Consider the following 19,348-nt stretch of genomic DNA (forward strand, 5'->3'; position numbering starts at 1 on the left):
TGGTGGCATAGAGGGATGGGATAGTGGCAGGGGTAATGGGGGAAGGAGGTCCCCAAGGGAGGGTATATATGTATACATATAACTGATTCACTTCTTTGTACAGCAGAAACTAACACAACATTGTAAGGCAATTATAATATATCACAGAGGCTGAAATCTAGTATTTTGTCTCTTCCTATGATAAACATCTTTTATTATCAAATCTGTGTGAAACACAATAAATCATCTTGGTAAAACAAACAAAAAACACAGAGCATCCTTGCTATGGATATAGGCAAAGGTATGACTAACAAAAATTTCCTAACAGGGGTCATTGAACACTGAGGTGGACTGATTCTAGGAACTATAGTAATTGTCTTCTCATGAAGTCAAATTAATCGATACACTTAAAGTATTAAAACCAAATATGGCACAATATGACTCAAGGTTTATAAGCAGAGTAACAATAATCTAGAAAACATATAATTAAGATATTCTGCTGAACATGGAACTGTATCACATTGATGTCTTAATCACCTTTGGTAATACTCAGAATTATTATAGCATAAAAGATACTGCAAACTTTAAAATCAGGAATTTATATTAAATTAACTACATTTATAAAAATGAAGACTTGAAGCTATAGTGAGCAAGTATTTTAAATATATATATTTTATGTATGTGTGTGCATGCTGAGTTGCTTCAGTCATGTCTGACTCTTTGTGACCTTATGGACTATTAGCCCTCCAGGCTCCTCTGTCCATGAGATTCTCCAGGCAAGAACACTGGAGTGGATTGTCATTCCCTCTTCCAGGGGATTTTCCCAATTCAGGGATCAAACCCATGTCTCATGCCTGCTGCACTGGCAGATGAGTTCTTTACCACTAGTGCCATCTGGGAAGCCCATTATATATATATACCCACACATACATACATATATCTACATTTAAATCATATAACATTTAAATATATAGTATAAGCTAAAATATAGAATTTAAACTATATAATTGAAACATGTAAGTATATATTTAAGTACTTATTAAATATTTCATAACTATTAAATAGATTAAACATGTAGAATACATAAACATGAATAGTAAATATATGTACAAATTAAAATTTACATTATTATGTTACAACATGTCTCTAATTTTGACTCTTGTTAGAGAATATGTTCTCATATCAGGAAAGTTTTGGGTGGTACCTGCAGGGGTTGAGTTTTTATAGACCGCAAAATTTCTTGTGACAGATAATGACCAATTATCTAACTCACAGTAAAATAGAGCTTTCTTAATTTAGCTACAAGATAGAGTTAATATGGGTATTTGTGACAATACAAGGAGTAATAGTGACAGAGAAATATAAGTATGCATGTAAGGTAATAGATATAACTTCATTTTTTATTTAAAAAGGGTTTTAGGAGTACGTCAGGGCTGTATATTGTCACCCTGCTTATTTAACTTCTATGCAGAGTACATCATGAGAAACGCTGGACTGGAAGAAACACAAACTGGAATCAAGATTGCCGGGAGAAATATCAATCACCTCAGATATGCAGATGACACCACCCTTATGCCAGAAAGTGAAGAGGAACTAAAAAGCCTCTTGATGAAAGTGAAAGAGGAGAGTGAAAAAGTTGGCTTAAAGCTCAACATTCAGAAAACTAAGATCATGGCATCCGGTCCCATCACTTCCTGGGAAATAGATGGGGAAACAGTGGAAACAGTGTCAGACTTTATTTTGGGGGCTCCAAAATCACTGCAGCTGGTGACTGCAGCCATGAAATTAAAAGACGCTTACTCCTTGGAAGAAAAGCTATGATCAACCTAGAGAGCATATTCAAAAGCAGAGACATTACTTTGCCGACTAAGGTCCGTCTACTCAAGGCTCTGGTTTTTCCAGTAGTCATGTATGGATGTGAGAGTTGGACTGTGAAGAAGGCTGAGCGCTGAAGAATTGATGCTTTTGAACTGTGGTGTTGGAGAAGACTCTTGTCCCTTGGACTGCAAGGAGATCCAACCAGTCCATTCTAAAGGAGATCAGCCCTGGGATTTCTTTGGAAGGAATGATGCTAAAGCTGAAACTCCAGTACTTTGGCCACCTCATGCAAAGAGTTGACTCATTGGAAAAGACTCTGATGCTGGGAGGGACTGGGGGCAGGAGAAGTAGGGGACGACCGAGGATGAGATGGCTGGATGGCATCACTGACTCGATGGACGTGAATCTGAGTGAACTCCGGGAGTTGATGATGGACAGGGAGGCCTGGCGTGATGCGATTCGTGGGGTCGCAAAGAGTCGGACACGACTGAGTGACTGAACTGAACTGAAACCTGAAAGAAGTTTCAAGATCCTCTGCGATTGGCAGGCTGGGCTGCTCTAGGAGCATGGGGGTTGCTGGAAAAAGGTGAGAACTGACCACAGCACCTGGTGCCCTCATTATATTGACTCCACTGAAAGGAGAGTGAAGTTTTGCTGAGGCATTTGAATCTTTTTACATGGCATTCGCATATGTCACCTTGTTCAAGTAACTAGTACATTATAACGATTAGCTGTCAATCCTTATTTTAATAAAAAGATGTATTGAGCTTCCCTGTGGCTCAGACGGTAAAGCGTCTGCCTGCAATGTGGGAGACCCAGGTTCGATCCCTGGGTTGGGAAGATCTCCTGGAGAAGGAAATGGCAACCCACTCTAGGACTCTTGCCTGGAGAATCCTACGGACGGATGAGCCTGGTAGGCTACAGTCCATGGGCTCTCAGAGTCGGACACAACTGAGCGACTTCACTACTTCACTACTTCACTATATTGTATAGATAAATTGCATGTTTTTATATATACAATATAAATGACAAGAATGTATGTTACATTTAGTCTCTCATCAATTAAAAGTGTTTTCTGGGATTGTGCTATATGCTTATCACTGTGCTAAGGACCGAAGTGACACCTGCCGCTGCCTGCTGCTGCTGCTGCTGCTGCTGCTGCTGTGTCGCTTCAGTCATGCCCGACTCTGTGCGACCCCATAGACGGCAGCCCACCAGGCTCCTTCATCCCTGGGATTCTCCAGGCAAGAACACTGGAGTGGGTTGCCATTTCCTTCTCCAGTGCATGAAAGTGAAAAGTGAAAGTGAAGTCACTCAGTTGTGTCCGACTCTCAGCGACGCCATGGACTGCAGCCTACCAGGCTCCTCCGTTCATGGGATTTTCCAGGCAAGAGTACTGGAGTGGGGTGCCATTGCCTTCTCCGAAAGTGACACCAGCCAAGTATAAAACACAGGCTTTGTCCCATGTAAAATTCACAGTTCAGCTGGGAAGGTGAGTCACTCTCACTGAGACAGAAAAAAAGGCAAAAGGATATCAGATGTGACAGTGATGTTATTTATGATTTATAAAACAATACCTTGACTTCCCTAATGGCTCAGTGGGTGAAGAATTCACCTGCAATGCAGGAGACACAGGAGACGTGGGTTCGATCCCTGGGTCGGAAATATCCCTTGGAGGAGGAAATGGCAACCTACTCCAGTATTTTTCCCTGGGAAATCCCATGAACACAAGAGTCTGGAGGGCTGCAGCCCATAGGATCACAAGAGTCAGGCACAACTGAGCAATTAAGTACAGGACACGCACTTTTTCTTTATAGTAATATGTATAATTATTTTATCCATTTATTCAACACATATGAGTTGGGACAAGTACTCTGTTGATCCATGGAATAGTAAAACATGCTTCTTGCCATTAAGAAGCTCAAAGTCTACAGAAGAAAGACACTTCATCATGTATTTACCAAACAAATATGATCAAACCATAACCAGGAACAGAAACATGTGCAGAATATTATTAAAACTGAAAGGAAGATGATGTGGCTCAGCTTCCTAGGCTCAGAGAGTCTTTAAAGTTTCATAGAGAAGGTAATCCTGAACTGAAGCATGAAAGGTGAGTGTGAAATTGTCAAGTATACAAGTTGTACACTAGAAAGAATTCCACAGTTCACAGACACATGGAGGTCCCACGAGCAAGGCAGATTTCACAACTGCTACAGAGACCGTGTGGCCAGGGCACGTGCCATATGAGGGAGCTGCAAGAGAGGAAGTCACCTGTCAGCATGATGGCACTAGCATGCCACAGGAAGATTTAGACTTTTACCCAAAACAAAACGGAAGCCACTGAAGAGCTCTAAGCAAATGTCATATTTTAGAGTACTCTCAAAGAGAACGGGCTTCCCTGGTGGCTCAGATGGTAAAGAATCTGCCTGCAATGTAGGAGACCCAAGTTCGATCCCTGGGTTGGGCAGAGTCCTTGGAGAAGGGAATGCTTACCCACTCCAGTATTCTTGCCTGGAGAATTTCATGAACAGAGGAACCCAGTGGGCTACAGTTCATGGGTTCACAAAGAGTCAGACACAACTGAGTGACTAACACACACACAAAGAGAATAGGGGCAGCAGAGGATGAGATGTTTGGATAGCATCACCAACTCAATGAACATGAGCTTGAATAAACTCAAGGAGATAGGGAAGGACAGATAAGCCTGGCATGCCGCAGTCCATGGGCATGCAAAGAGTCACACATGACTTAGCAACTGAACAACAACAACAAAGAGAATCGAGAGTGGCGATGAAGAGAGAGAATACTGCAATAATTGATGTGTAAAATGATGAAGACCTGAATTCAGAGAGGAGGAGGGGGAAAGAGACAAATTATAGTGCTAATTAAGAATATAGACTTGGCACTCAAACATAGCTCAAGAAGGGGAGTAAAAAATAACAACATTGAGAGAAAACCGTTGATACATGTAAAGAAAAAAAATATTTGAATAAGGAAAATTTAATCCAAAAGAAAACAGAAGAAAAAATGTGACAAATAAAAAGCAAAAGTTATGATTTGCAAAATGAATCAAAATATGTTAACAATTATGATAAATATAACTAAACTAAAGTCTGAATTTGAAAAACAAATATTTTCAGATTGGATTTTAAAAATCCAACTAAATGTCATTCACCAAGAAATGCTTAAAAATACGAGTACTCAGGGAGAACAAGATGGCAGAGGTGTAGGTGGACGTGAAGTACATCTCTCTCTACGGATACATCAGAAATACACCTTCAGACACAGAAGTGCATGCAGAACACCAGCTGAGAGCGGACGGGAGTACCTGACCAGTGGAAAAGAATATATAGAACAATGCAAAACTCAGTAGGATGAAGGAACTAGGGGGAGAAACAGGAGTGTTAGTAGGAATGGACCTGCCCTTGGCAGGTGGGGGAACTGAAGCAGGGGTCTGATCCCCACATCGGGGCAATTCTCTGAGGCAGAGGAGAAACATTTAAGGCTGAGAGTGAAACAGCTGACCTGTTGTAGCCTAAGTGGAATGAAAATCAGACAGTCCTTGCCACAGCCATACATACCCCAGACAGGGATAAAGGTCCCCAGGAAGGTGCAGCGGCTGGGAGCTGGAGTTTGGGGAGTGTGGAGTGATCCCAGGATGAGGGCTACTGTTGACTGTGGAGGAACAGATGGCAGGGATGTGAGGGAGGAGATTGTGTTGGGAAATGCCTTTGGAGGAAAGCTGGGCAGCCATGGAAGCAAGGTGATACTACTGAGTCACGTAGGGGATGGAGCCATCACCACAGCCTCCCTCTCCCCACAGGGCAGCTGAACAATAGAGAGGCTGGTCCATCAAATGCATGAGGCACTGAAATACAGAGCCGGACCCCACCCAGGATGCTCCTTTAAGTGACTGATGCACTGATCTCCAGAGTAGGACCCCAGCCAGGGGGCCCCTTTATGTGCCTGAGGCACCCGAATAACAGAGGACTCCAGAAAAGGGAGCCCTCTAAGTCCCTGAATGGGCAGAGCTATGGAGAAAGACCGGCCAAAGAGGCCTTCTGATTGCCAGCTACAACAGGCTCGAAAAAAGACTCTGATAGGGCCATAGCTCCCGTGGTGGAGGCAGTCCATGTCATTGCACACTTGTCCTCGCCACGGTCCCCGCAAGCCAAGCAGCTGTGCCACCTTCACGCTCAACTCTCACTGGGGCAGAGCTGCCACAGGCCAAAAAAGTCTTGCATCTATGCATGCAGTGTTGCTTTGCTACTGTCCAACTTTGTGTGATCCTGTAGACTGTGGCCTGCCAGGCTTCTCTGTCAGGGAGGGGCGTTCTCCAGACAAGAATATTGGAGTATTCTTGGCCAATGCTGGAGTCTATTGGCTAATACTGGTTGCCATGATGTTAGGTAGTTAGAATAGGGAAACGGAGTCCAGAATGGCCGTGGCTAAAAAATAAGAAAGAGAAAAGCCCACGAAAATAGAACAAAGGAAGGTCTGAGGACCGGAGTGAGGACCTCAGGTAGAACAAACAATACTCCTGGCCAACCCAGTTTACATAGGACAGGCCCAGTTCAGGTCAGGTCAGTTCAGTTCAGTCGCTCGGTCGTGTCCGACTCTTTGCGACCCCATGAATCGCAGCACGCCAGGCCTCCCTGTCCATCACCAACTACCGGAGTTCACTCAGACTCACGTCCATCGAGTCCGTGATGCCATCCAGCCGACTCATCCTCTGTCGTCCCCTTCTCCTCCTGCCCCCAATCCCTTCCAGCAACAGAGTCTTTTCCAGTGAGTCAACCCTTCGCATGAGGTGGCCAAAGTATTGGAGTTTCAGCTTCAACATCAGTTCTTACAATGAACACCCAGGACTGATCTCCTTCAGAATGGACTGGTTGGATCTCCTTGCAGTCCAAGGGACTCTCAAGAGTCTTCTCCAACACCACAGTTCAAAAGCATCAATTCTTCAGCGCTCAGCTTTCTTCACAGTCCAACTCTCACATCCATACATGACTACTGGAAAAACCATAGCCTTGACTAGACAGACCTTTGTTGGCAAAGTAATGTCTCTGCTTTTGAATATGCCATCTAGGTTGGTCATAACTTTCCTTCCAAGGAGTAAACGTCTTTTAATTTCATGGCTGCAATCACCATCTGCAGTGATTTTGGACCCCCAAAAAATAAAGTCTGACACTTCCACTCTTTCCCCATCTATCTCCCATGAAGTGATGGGACCAGATGCCATGATCTTTGTTTTCTGAATGTTGAGCTTTAAATCAACTTTTTCATTCTCCTCTTTCACTTTCATCAAGAGGCTTATTGATATTTCTCCCGGTAATCTTGATTCCAGCTTGTGCTTCTTCCAGCCCAGCGTTTCTCATGACGTACTCTGCATAGAAGTTAAATAAGCAGGGTGACAATATACAGCCTTGGCGTACTCCTTTTCCTATTTGGAACTTGTCTGTTGTTCCATGTCCATTTCTAACTGTTGCTTCCTGACCTGCATACAGGTATCTCAAGAGGCAAGTCAGGTGGTCTGGTATTCCCATCTCTTTCAGAATTTTCCACAGTTTATTGGGGAGGGGGGCACATAAAAAGAGGAGCCAAAGGGCTCTCTCTCTCCCCAACCCCCCCCCCACCCTCCACCCCCCCAACGCGCACTGGGGCGCTCTTCTCTCCATGTCTTTGGGTCGACATGACCTCACGCCTTGAAGATGGATTTTCCTGTTATTATATAAATAAAATAGAGCTGTAACACTGATTTGTCTAAGAGCTATATCAGTCCATTTGAGACCTGAGAGTTATAACACGGTCTGTCCAAGACCCGAGAGCTGTGACACGCTGAAGGCTTTAATGTCCGTCACTCCAAATCTTTGTTGTGACGAGACAGAACCAAAGAGTATACACTCCCCTGACATCTATGGTGCTGTGACTCAGGTTTAACCTGGCTGTAACAACCTCAGCGGGGCCCCCGCAAGGAGGGGGGCCAAGCACAGCAGGAGCCCAACTCAGCGAAGCTCCTGTGGTAGAAGCGGAATGGAAAGAAAACCCAGCGAAGGGGACGTGACAAGAGGCCCATCGCGCTGGAAACCAGGACAGTGAAAAACGAACTCAGCAGAAAGCTCACGCGGCTCAGTCTCAGATTCCAGAAGACCTCTGGTTAAGGTACGAGATCCTCGCTCCTATGGCTGGAGGGACATATGCCTAACGAAATCTTAATTCCTTTACAATCTCTCGTTTCTTGTCTCCCCGAACCTCCTGTGAACAGGCAGGCAGCAGTGGGCACCACTGAGGGACTCTGGAGAGGCTACTCCTCAGCATGTCCCAAAGGCGCTATCTGCTGAGCCCCAGTAGCTGTTACACAAGCCGGGGGGGGGGGGGGGGGGGCGGTTCTTCTGTCCTTATTCTTCTTTGTGCCAAGGGTCAGACCAATGAAAACTGTGAGCACCGGTCAGATATTTGGCAAATTTTCCGGCAGGCTATGAAGGGGATTCCTTGGCACGTTTTTCCCACTGCTTTTTCCTCCTGTCCTTCAGCTCTCTCTCCCAGAACCTGAGCCCAACCAAAACCCAGGATGCCCGACTTCAGGACCTAATGAAGCTCAGGCTCTGATGTCTCATTGCAAAAATTCAGTGAGAGACAAAGGGATAAGTGAGAAGTGAATTTGTTAGAATTCAGAGAGAAGCGCCCACTCTAGAGGGTAATGGCCATGGAATGTGGCCTGGCTAGGTTTTGCCAGCGGGGTGAATCCAAATGCTAATGAGTGGGAGGATTATCCCAGCCATTAGGGAACCACCGGCTCCTCTGTCTTTTGACAGTGCCTTAGAGCTGTTCTGCCACCTCTGGCTGTGTCTTTTGGCTTACAGATTGGGGATTAAGGTTTACTTGAATTTGACTTTTCATCTTGGACCCAATTGAGTTTAATTGGTTTATGTTATACCCTTGTGCTATGTCATTCTTTCAAATGTTGTGCTCTGCCCCCTTCCCTCCTGTTTCATGCTCTTTTCCTAAGCCCCATCCGGGCCCACAGTGTTGCCTCTACAATCTTATGGAGAGACAACCAGAAAGTAGCTGGCCCTTGGGAGAAAAATACTGTACAATATCCAACCCCTCTAGATATTCAGCCCTTCACCTTCCATATTTCCTACAACATGTCCAACATCAGCATCTCTCAGTGAACCTGCTAGGGTGGGCGACAGGGACACAATGCCTGCTAGAAGTTCATCAGTTGGCACCCCTTCAAAGGCAATTGGGCTTCCAGGGATAATGTTTGCCACTCTGGGAGTTAGCCCTGCAGGCCTTTTGGGCCCAAACCCTTACCACCCTTCTCCTAAAGTTACAAATATATCCCCGGATCAAATCTCCACTCCACTTTTATGGAACATTTGGTCTGTTGCCTCTTACTGATTTGTTCTTGAGCCAATTACTAACTCCTACAATCAGGACCCTGGCCCCTTGTAGGCAACATTGCTCCACCCAGCCTACTATTAAAATACCTTAATGTCCCTAACTGGGCCAGATAACCCACTCCTTTGTCACTACTTCTGTTGGTACCTAAAGTGGGTCTATGACAACAGAATGTTTACATTGGAGACACCCTAACCTGCCCTTATGGAGAACTAGGGAAAGAAATCAGTGCCTTACAATCTCTTAGAACAGCAAGAGGATAAGGCTTATGACTGTTATACTGTATCCCAGTCTCAGGGCACAGGCTTGGATTGCTTTACATCATGATATCTATTCCCATCCACGGTGGACAAACCAGCAATGAGTTAAGATTGCAACCCCTTAATCCTACCCAGCACTGGTCACACTGGAGATCATGGGGATGCCCAACTCCAGTCCTGGGGTCCCAAGAGGTCAACCTGCCTTGACCTGCCTAAGGATCTGGTCCTCGAAAGGTTGTCACACCTCAACCTGCTTGGGGATCCTCCAGTCCAGGGGTCCCAGGAGGTCATCACGCCTCAACCTGCCCAGGGACCCAATTCTCCGGAGGCCGTCATGCCTCTACCTGCCCAGGGATTCAGTCTCTAGGAGGCTGTCATGCCTCAGCCTGCCTGGGGATCTGCACCCTGAACCGGGGACATCTTGCTCTCAGGTTGCAACAGTACTGGGTAGGATAAGCTTCAGAAAGATTCACCCCTAAGGAAGTCTACCTATGGAAACAAAAGGAAGCCTATTACTTGTGGGACTGTGCCCAGTCTCACCAATAACTCATGAGCCCAATGAGAACCCCATTGCCTTTCTGGAAAGGCTAAAAGAGACCCTCCAAAAGTTTACCAATCTGGACTTAGACTCTTACGAGGGACAGGTGATTTTAAAGGAGAAATTCCTGTCCCAGTGTGCATCAGATATCAGAATTAAGTTACAGCAGCTACAGCAGCAGAATCCTGCTTCCTCTTTAAATGAGATGGTCCAGACAGCCACCAATACCTTTTATAACAGAGAACAGAAGGATGCCAAGGCCCAGGAGAGGGAGAGAAGGAAAGAGACAAGACATGCCCAGATGCTGCCCTCCAGAGAAGCCCTATGGCAAACCCCGAGTCCTTGAAGGACAAGGCACTAGGCAAATGCCTAATCTGTAGACAGGCAGGGCATTGGGCCAAAGAGTGTCCAAACCATGACAAGTCTCCTAAAACGGCTTGCTACAAATGCCATCAACTGGGACGTTGGGCGGCACTCTGCCCTTGGGACCCAAGAGCCTCAAGGTCAAGCTCCAAGCCTTCCCTCATGATGGTTCAAGAGGACTGAAGTGGCCCGCTCCAGCCAGCCCGCCTGTCACAGATAACTGTCTCGGGGCTGGAGCCAAGGGTGCAACTGGATGTAGCAGGTAGGTCCAAGAATGTCTTAGTTGACACAGGGGCTACCTACACTGTCTTGATCTCCTACCCCAGAGCCTTCTCCTCCCAAACCTGTACCATTTTGGGTGCTATAGGAAAAACAACTACTAAAAGATTCACCCAAGCACTTCTTTGTTGCTGGGATGGACAAATATTTTCCCACCAGTTTCTGGTGGTCCCTGAGTGTCCTACACCCTTAATGGGAAGAGACATACGCATTAAACTGGGACCACCCTTGTGATGGGAAGCTTTTCAGCCCCTAGAGCCCTACAGCTCCTGGTTACTACTGAAGAACCCATTACACCTTCTCCAATAGAGAGGAACCAAAAACTATGGGAAGACAAAATTAACCCCCAGGTGTGGGACCAGGGGATTCCTGGACAAGCCCACCAAGCTGAACCGGTCATCATTGTCCTCCAAGATCCCACTTGGTTTCCTAACCGGAAACAATATCCCCTCAAAAAAGAGGCTAAGGAGGGACTACAGCCTTTAATAAATAAATTCCTTGCTTGTGGGCTATTGGGGGTTCAAGATCTCCTGATAATAAATGAAGCTGTAGTCCCCCTTCATCCCACAGTACCCAATCCCTATGTAATTTTGGGAAAAATCCCACCCGGTGCCAAGAGGTTTACAGTCTTGGATCTCAACGATGAATTTTTTTGTATACCACTGGGTAAAAAATCCCAATATCTTTTTGCCTTTGAGTGGGAGGCCCCAGGAGAAAAACACCAACAGATGACTTGGATAGTATTACCTCAGGGCTTCAGAGATAGCCCCCACCTGTTTGGACAGGCCCTTTGTCAGGAAGGATTTAATAGGAGGCTTCCTGTGTGCTGTTTTGGATCTGTCAGGAATTCTCAGCTCCTTATTAATTCCTGAATACTCAGGAATTAAGAGGAGAGGCAAGCCTCTCCTGGGGGCTGAAGAATCCAGGCATTTCCTTCATTAGTTTTTCTATACAGTGATAAGTACCCTCTTCCTTCTTGTGAACCATACGGTAAAAGTGATTGTTTACAACTCTCTCTCTCTTTAATATGGGTGGCCTATGTTTTGTAAGTCTGGAATTTTAATCTTTATCTTTGCTGAGAATAACTACCTTGTAAGACAGTATATATGCCCACACCATGTTGATTAAAACAACAGCTTTGCTCCATCAGAGCTCTGGTCCCGTGTCTTTCTCTCTCTCTCTCTTTCTCTCTCTCTCCCCTTCTCTCTCTCTCTCCTTCTCTCTCTCTCTCTCTCCCTCTCTCTCCCTCTCCTTTTCAGGCTGATCCCCTGGAGTGCAGAGGCTATCTGAGTTCACTTTCCTGTCCGGGCTTCTAAGACCCTCTTAAGGAGGCGCCATGCGCCTTCACCCCATTGAGAGGGCACCTGAGGCCTTCGTGAACAGAGCAAGCCCCGTGCAGGGGCTTTATTGGCTTTCTGCGTAAACCAAGGAATATCAACCTCTTTCTCTCTCCTTTACTTTCTTATCAGTCAACTCCGGACCACCAGGTTCCAGTCCATTAAAGGACCTCAACAGCCCTTAGCTGGAATCTCCTAGATCTGGACCTGGGACCTAATGGGAAAATATTACAATACGTAGATGAGCTACTAATCTACTCTCCAAATGAAAAAAAAAGTGCCCAACAACATGCAATTCAGGTTCTAAACTTTTTGGCAGAAAGGGGATATAAAGTCTCCCATGCTAAGGCACAGATGGTCGAGACAAAGGTCACTTACCTGGGAGTTCAGATTACACATGTGTCCAGGAGGCTGTCCTCTGATCGGGTACAAGGAATCCTCCAGTTGCCCTCCCCCACGACTCAAAAACAATTGCAAGCTTTCCTGGGGCTAACTTGGTATTGTAGAATCTGAATACCCAACTATGGTCTAATTGCCCAGCCCTTATATGAAAGCTTAAAGGGACAGGATGATTCAATCCCACTGATGTGGGGAACTCCTCAAAAGAAGGCAGAGGCTACACTAAAACAGGCCTTAACTCAGGCACCTGCCTTGAGGTCGCCAGACCCAGAAAAAGCATTCCAACTTTATGTCCATGAAAGAGAGGGACTAGCCTTGGGAGTGTTAACTCAAAGGTTGGGATCTGAGCCCCAGCCTGTAGCTTACTTATCCAAGAGGCTCGATCCAACTGCCTGAGGCTGGCCCCCCTGTCTTTGAAATCTTGCAGCTATTGCAATCAGGATAGAAGATGCTTTAAAACTCTCCTTTGGGGACAAACTAACTATTTTTACCAGGCACCAAGTAAAACAACTCCTAAATGGGTGAGGCCATTTATGAATGTCTGATCAAAGAATCCTCAGATATCAAGTCATGCTGATGGGAAATCCAGGCCTCACTATATCCCCTTGTGAGGTTCTTAATCCAGCCACCCTCCTGCCTACCCCTGAGGGCCCTCTCCCCTTTCACTCTTGTCTAGAAACCTTGGACCACTGGACAAAACCCTGAGAGGGATTGTCAGAAGATCCTCTGATCAATCCTGAGGAAATCTGGTACACTGATGGAAGCAGCTTTGTCTTGGACAGAAAAAGAAGAGCCAGATATGCAGTAGTCTCCAATTTTGAGATCATAGAGGCTAAGCCTCTGCCACTAGGTACTTCAGCCCAATTCGCTGAGCTCATAGTTCTGACTCGAGCTTTAGAGCTGGCAAAAGAAAAAAAAAAAAAAAAAAGCCATTTACACTGACTCCAAGTATGCCTTTCTGGTGCTACATGCACATGCTGCTATTTGGAAAGAAAGGCCACTTGACCACCCGAGGGTCCCCAATCAAATACGGTGATCAAATTCTTAGATTCTTGGAGGCAGTCTATCTGCCCACTGAGGTTTCAGTCTCCCACAGTAAAAGACACCAAAAAGGGAGCACTGAAGTGGCACGAGGGAACCAAGCAGCTGATCAGGCAGCTAAGAGAGCAATATTACAGAACAATGACCTAAAAGGGATTGCCACCCTAGTTCCACAGACTAATTTGCCAGAAACTCCTTCATATACTGAAGGTGAGACTCTTAAAGCTAAGAGTAAAGGCTTTCAAGAAGATCATATGGGATGGTTCCAAAAGGAGGGGCTCCTTTTTCTGCCTCAGAACCTCCAATGGAAGTTGGTTAACTCCTTATGTGTCACCACTCATTTAGGGGAAAAGGCCCTCCAAAGATTACTAGAAAGGTCCTTCAGAGGAACAAGCCTCCAAACAACTATTAGGCAAGTGGTCACTTCTTGTCCCACTTGCCAATTAAACAATCCCCAAGGATCTCGAAGACCCCAGCTGGACCAGCCTGTCCAACGATGTGGGGCCTACCCAAGAGAGGACTGGCAGATGGACTTCACCCAGATGCTAGTTTCTCAAGGGTATAAATACCTATTAGTCATGATAGATACAGTCACAGAATGGACTGAAGGCTTTCCCACCTGGACTGAGAAGGCTGTTCAGTTCAGTTGCTCAGTCTTGTCCGACTCTTTGCGACCCCATGAATCGCAGCACGCCAGGCCTCCCTGTCCATCACCAACTCCTGGAGTTCACTCAGACTCACGTCCATCGAGTCAGTGATGCCATCTAACCATCTCATCCTCTGTCGTCCCCTTCTCCTCCTGCCCCCAATCCCTCCCAGCATCAGAGTCTTTTCCAATGAGTCAACTCTTCACATGAGGTGGCCAAAGTACTGGAGTTTCAGCTTTAGCATCATTCCTTCCAAAGAAATCCCAGGGCTGATCTCCTTCAGAATGGACTGATTGGATCTCCTTGCAGGAGGTGGTAAAAAAAACTGCTCCATGAAATCATGCTAAGATTTGGTCTGCCCAGGTCATTACAAAGTGACAATGGGACGTCATTCACTTCTAAGGTCACCAAAGGGGTCTCTAAAACGCTGGGCATTACTTATTATCTCCATTGTGCCTGGAGGCCTCAGTCTTCAGGAAAAGTAGAAGAGACAACCAATTTTTAAAATCAGCAATAAAAAAGATAACCCAGGAGACCTCCCTGGGATGGAAGGAGGCTATACTGACAGCTCTCCTCCGCCCCGGCATTGCCCCTAAGGAACAGGTTAGTCTTAGTCCTTATGAGATGCTATATGGAAGAACTTTTGTTTATATCAATGACCTCTTCCTAGATCCAGAGGTTCAGACCCTCTAGTCTTATACCATGGCCATTGGGCAATTCCAACAGGATATACACTTGTGGGGTATAAACCAGGACCCAAAAGATTCTAAGGAGTCACTACTATCTGCTCCAGGGACTCAAGTCCTAATTAAAGTCTGAAAAGATGGGTCCCCAAAGGCTCAACTCCAGCCCACATGGAAGGGCCCCTACCCTGTAATACTTTCTACTCCCACAGCAGTCAAGGTACCAGGACATGACTCCTGGATTCACTACTCACAAGTCAAGCCATGGAAGAAAACAGAAGAGAACACTCAGTACACCTGTGAGCCCCTGGGAGATCTCAGATGCCTATTCAGAACTACAAATGAGTGCCATTCTAATGAACACCCCCAAAATCTGGTCTCTGGGGATAAGACTTCTCAGGATACCTTTAAAGAGCCAACACAGATTGGCATGGATAGTACTCCAAAACAGGAGATCAATCTCCTGATCCCTAAACAAGGAGGGACTTGAGCCTTCCTGGCGATGTGAATTTGGAATTGGATAATGCCCTTACTAGTCCTTGTTATGCCATATTGATGCTTCTTATGATTGTTCCATGTACTGTCAATTGTCTAACCTGTTTTGCCTCTGCCCAGGTCAACAAGCTACAACATGCAGTACCAGTTCAACAAAGATGTAAAACTACAGCTGACCACAAAAAATATCACTCATCCTTAGATGGACACTGCTATGAGGACTCGGAGGCCTAAGAATAGCAAGAGGGGAAGGCCCAATAGCCCTCACTGTTCCAGTTCAGCAGAAAGTAGCCAAAAAGATGTCGATGCCCCTATTCCCAAAGAATTGGGCCTCCCATCTCTTGAGGGGGGAATGTTAGATAGTTAGAATAGGGAAAAGGAGTCCAGAATGGCCGTGGCTAAAAGATAAGAAAGAGAAAAGCCCGCGAAAATAGAACAAAGGAAGGTCCGAGGACCGGAGTGAGGACCTCAGGTAGAACAAACAACACTCCTGGCCAACCCAATTTACATAGGACAGGCCCAGCGGGGGCGGGGGGAGGGGGGACATATAGAAAGAGGAGCCAAAGGGCTCTCTCTCTCTCCCCTCCAACCCCACACGCTGGGGCGCTCTTCTCTCCACGTCTTTGAGTCGACATGTCCTCATGCCTCAAAGATGGATTTTCCTGTTATTACATAAATAAAATAGAGCTGTGACACTGAGCGGTAACACTGATTTGCCTAAGTGCTATAACACGGTCCATTCGAGACCTGAGAGCTATAACACAGTCTGTCCAAGACCCGAGAGCTGTGACATGCCGAGGGCTTTAATGTCCATCACTCCAAATCTTTGTTGTGACAAGACAGAACCAAGGAGTATACACTCACCTGACACATAACATTCTAAAGCACTATATTTCCGGCTGCCCTAGCCGCCAACTCCCCTGAGTACCTGGTGCTGCCAGAACCCCTGCGGCTGAAGCAGCTGCACCACCTCCACACCTGGCCCTCACAGAGGCAAACCCAAGTCCTCCAGGGCAGCCTCAGGGGCAAACCCCAGTGGATGACCCCCATGCAGAGGTGGACATAAAACCACAATTGAAACCCAGAGGCAGTGTGGCTAAGGAAGAAGACCCAAAACCTTCCCACCAGCTGTACAAGCTGTAGATTAAATCCATAGGGTCAACTAGGCAGATTCTGTGTCTATGGAATATATAAAAGATCACTGAGAGTGCCCACACAAAAAAAAACCACACTAGCTCTAATACCTGTGGACATTGGAGGCAAGAACACAGAGAAGTAGGACCAGATTAGAATCTGAGCTGCCCCACAGCAGGTCCAGAGATCAGCACAGTGTTGCAGGGCCTCCTAGGGAGGTGAGGTGGACTATGACCTCCAGGAAGGGGAAAGACTCTGACAGCAGTGACTCAAGAAAAACATTTATTATTCTTATGTTTTGACTTGCTCTGTAGATTCTTTTGGATTTTATTTTTTCACCCTCTGTTGTAGTTGTTGATTTTATTGGCGCTATGAAATCTAATTAGGCTTTTGAGCTTTTTATTTCTCAGTCACATTTTTTATTGTTGTTATAAACCTCTGCCTCTACATTAGGCTTCTGCGGTTCTGCGGAGTTTCCTTTTTTTTTTTCTTTTTTTAATTTTAATTTTTTAAATCTATTATGATTTTTTTCTACATTTATTCCTTTGTTTGCTTCCCTACTGTACTTTTCCCCTTCCAGTTAATCTTTAATGTACATAAATCTTCTTTATCTATCTCTATTTAACTTCACATGTCTATTTTTTCTTTCCTTTCTTTCTTTCCTTTCCTTCTTTCCTTTCCTCTCAACATATTTGTTAGTTTTACTTTCATTGCTTTATTCTCTGATTGGCACCTTGCTCTAGTTTTGTTTCCCAGTTTGTGCTTTAGTTAATTTTGTTCTGGTAGATATAATTTTTGGTTTCCTTTGTTTGCCAGGCCAATCTGTTGTACTTCATTTTTGTTGGGCTGTTTTGATTTTGCTTATGGGTTTATATGTAGATGTGTATATTCAGTCACGGAGAAGGAAATGGCAACCTACTCCATTATCCTTGCCTGGAGAATCCCAGGGACGGAGGAGCCTGGTGGGCTGCCGTCTATGGAGTTGCACAGAATCGGACACGACTGAAGTGACCTAGCAGCAAGCAGCATATTCAGTCACAGTTTTTATTGTTGCTATAAATCTCTGCCTCTATGTTGGGCTTTTGCAGTTCTGTGCAGTTTTCCTTTTTGTTTTTTCTTTCTTCTTCCATTTTTTAACATTAATTTTTAATTTTTTAAAAACCTATTATATTTTTTCTGTATTTATTACTTTGTTTGCCTTTCCTGGTAAATGTTCTTTTCCCCTTGCAGTTAATCTTTGATATATATAAATCTTCTTCATCTACCTCTATTTAACTTTGCATACCTATTCTTTCTTCCTTTTCTTTCCTTCCTTTCTTCTCAATATATTTGTTAGTTTTGTTTCCATTGCTTTATTCCCCCCTTGGCACCTTGCTTTAGTTGTGTTTTCCAGTTTGTGCTTACTGGTAAATGTAATTTTTGGTTTACTTTGTTTGCTGGGTCAATCTCCTGTTCTTTATTTTTGTTGGGCTGTTTTCACTTTGCTCATAGGTGTGTATGCATATGTGTATATTCCATTATTTTAATTATTGCCTGATTTTGTAACTTCCGTTTGTCTGGGGTTCATCTTTGTTTTCTCATTTTTGTATATTTGTTTTAATCTCACTTAATGCCATAACAAACCACTTGTGGGATCTTTCTTCCTGACCAGAGATCAAGCCCTGAGCCTTTGGAGTGGGAGCACTGACTCCAAGACCCTAGACAATCAGAGAACTAACCCTAAAGAGTATCAAATAGTGAGAACTCACACAGAGGAACCACTTGAATACAAGACCCAGCATCACCCAACCGCCAGTAGCACCCTGTGCAGGATGCCTCATCTGAACAGCAAACAAAACAAAAATACAAACCCAATCATCAGCACACAGGATTACCACCTCACTCAGCCTTGCCCATCAGAAGGAAAACAAACAAACAAAAACTCAGAACAAATCTCACCTTATACAAAGCTTACACAAACCACTGGACCAATCTGAGGAGGAAAGAAACCAAAAGGAAGAAATAATTCAACCTTGAAACCTGGGGAAAGGAGACCTCAAAAACAGTAAGTTAAAAAAGAAAAGAAAAGGCACAGAAATACTACACAAATAAAAGAACAAACTAGAAACACAGAAGTCCAAATAAATGAAGAGGAAATAGACAAACTACCTGAAAAAGAATTCAGAATAATGATAGAAAAGATGATCAAAAACCTTGAAAACAAAATGGAGAAAATGCAACAATCAGTGAAGACCTAGAAAAAGTAAAGAATAAACCAACAAACAAAACAATTACTGAAATTAAAAATACTCTAGAAGGAATCAATAGCAGAATATCTGAAGCAGAAGGATGAATCAGTAAGCTGGAAGATAAAATGGTGGAAATAACTCCTGAAAAGCAAAGAAAAGTAAAAAGAATGAAAAGAACTGAGAATAGTCTCAGAGACTTCTGGAACAATATCAAATGCACCAATATTCGAATTATAGGGGTCCCAGAAGAAGAAGAGAGAAAGGGTATGAGAAAATTTTTGAAGAGATTATAGTTGAAAAGTTCCCCAACATGGAATAGGAAATAGTCAATCAAGTCCACGAGGCACAAAGAGTCCCATGCAGGATAAACCCAAGGAGAAACACGCCAAGACACATACTAATCAAACTAGCAAAGACTAAACACAAAGAAAGAATATTAAAAGCAGCAAGGGAAACCCCATACACTTACTAGACGATCTTTCAGCAAAAACGCTGCAGGCCAGAAGGGAATGGCAGGATATATTTAAAGTATTGAAAGGGAAAAAATCTACAACCAAGATTACAGTACTCGGCAAAGACCTCATTCAAAACTGATGGAGAAAGAAAAAGCTTTTCAGACAAGCAAAAGTTAAGAGAGTTCAGTACCACCAAACCAGCTTTACAACAAATGTTAAAGGGACTTATATAGTCAGGAAACAAAGAGAAGAAAAAAGATCTACAAAATCAACCCCAAACAATTAAGA

Source organism: Capricornis sumatraensis, chromosome 1, assembly GCF_032405125.1.
Source record: "Capricornis sumatraensis isolate serow.1 chromosome 1, serow.2, whole genome shotgun sequence".
NCBI lineage: Eukaryota > Metazoa > Chordata > Mammalia > Artiodactyla > Bovidae > Capricornis > Capricornis sumatraensis.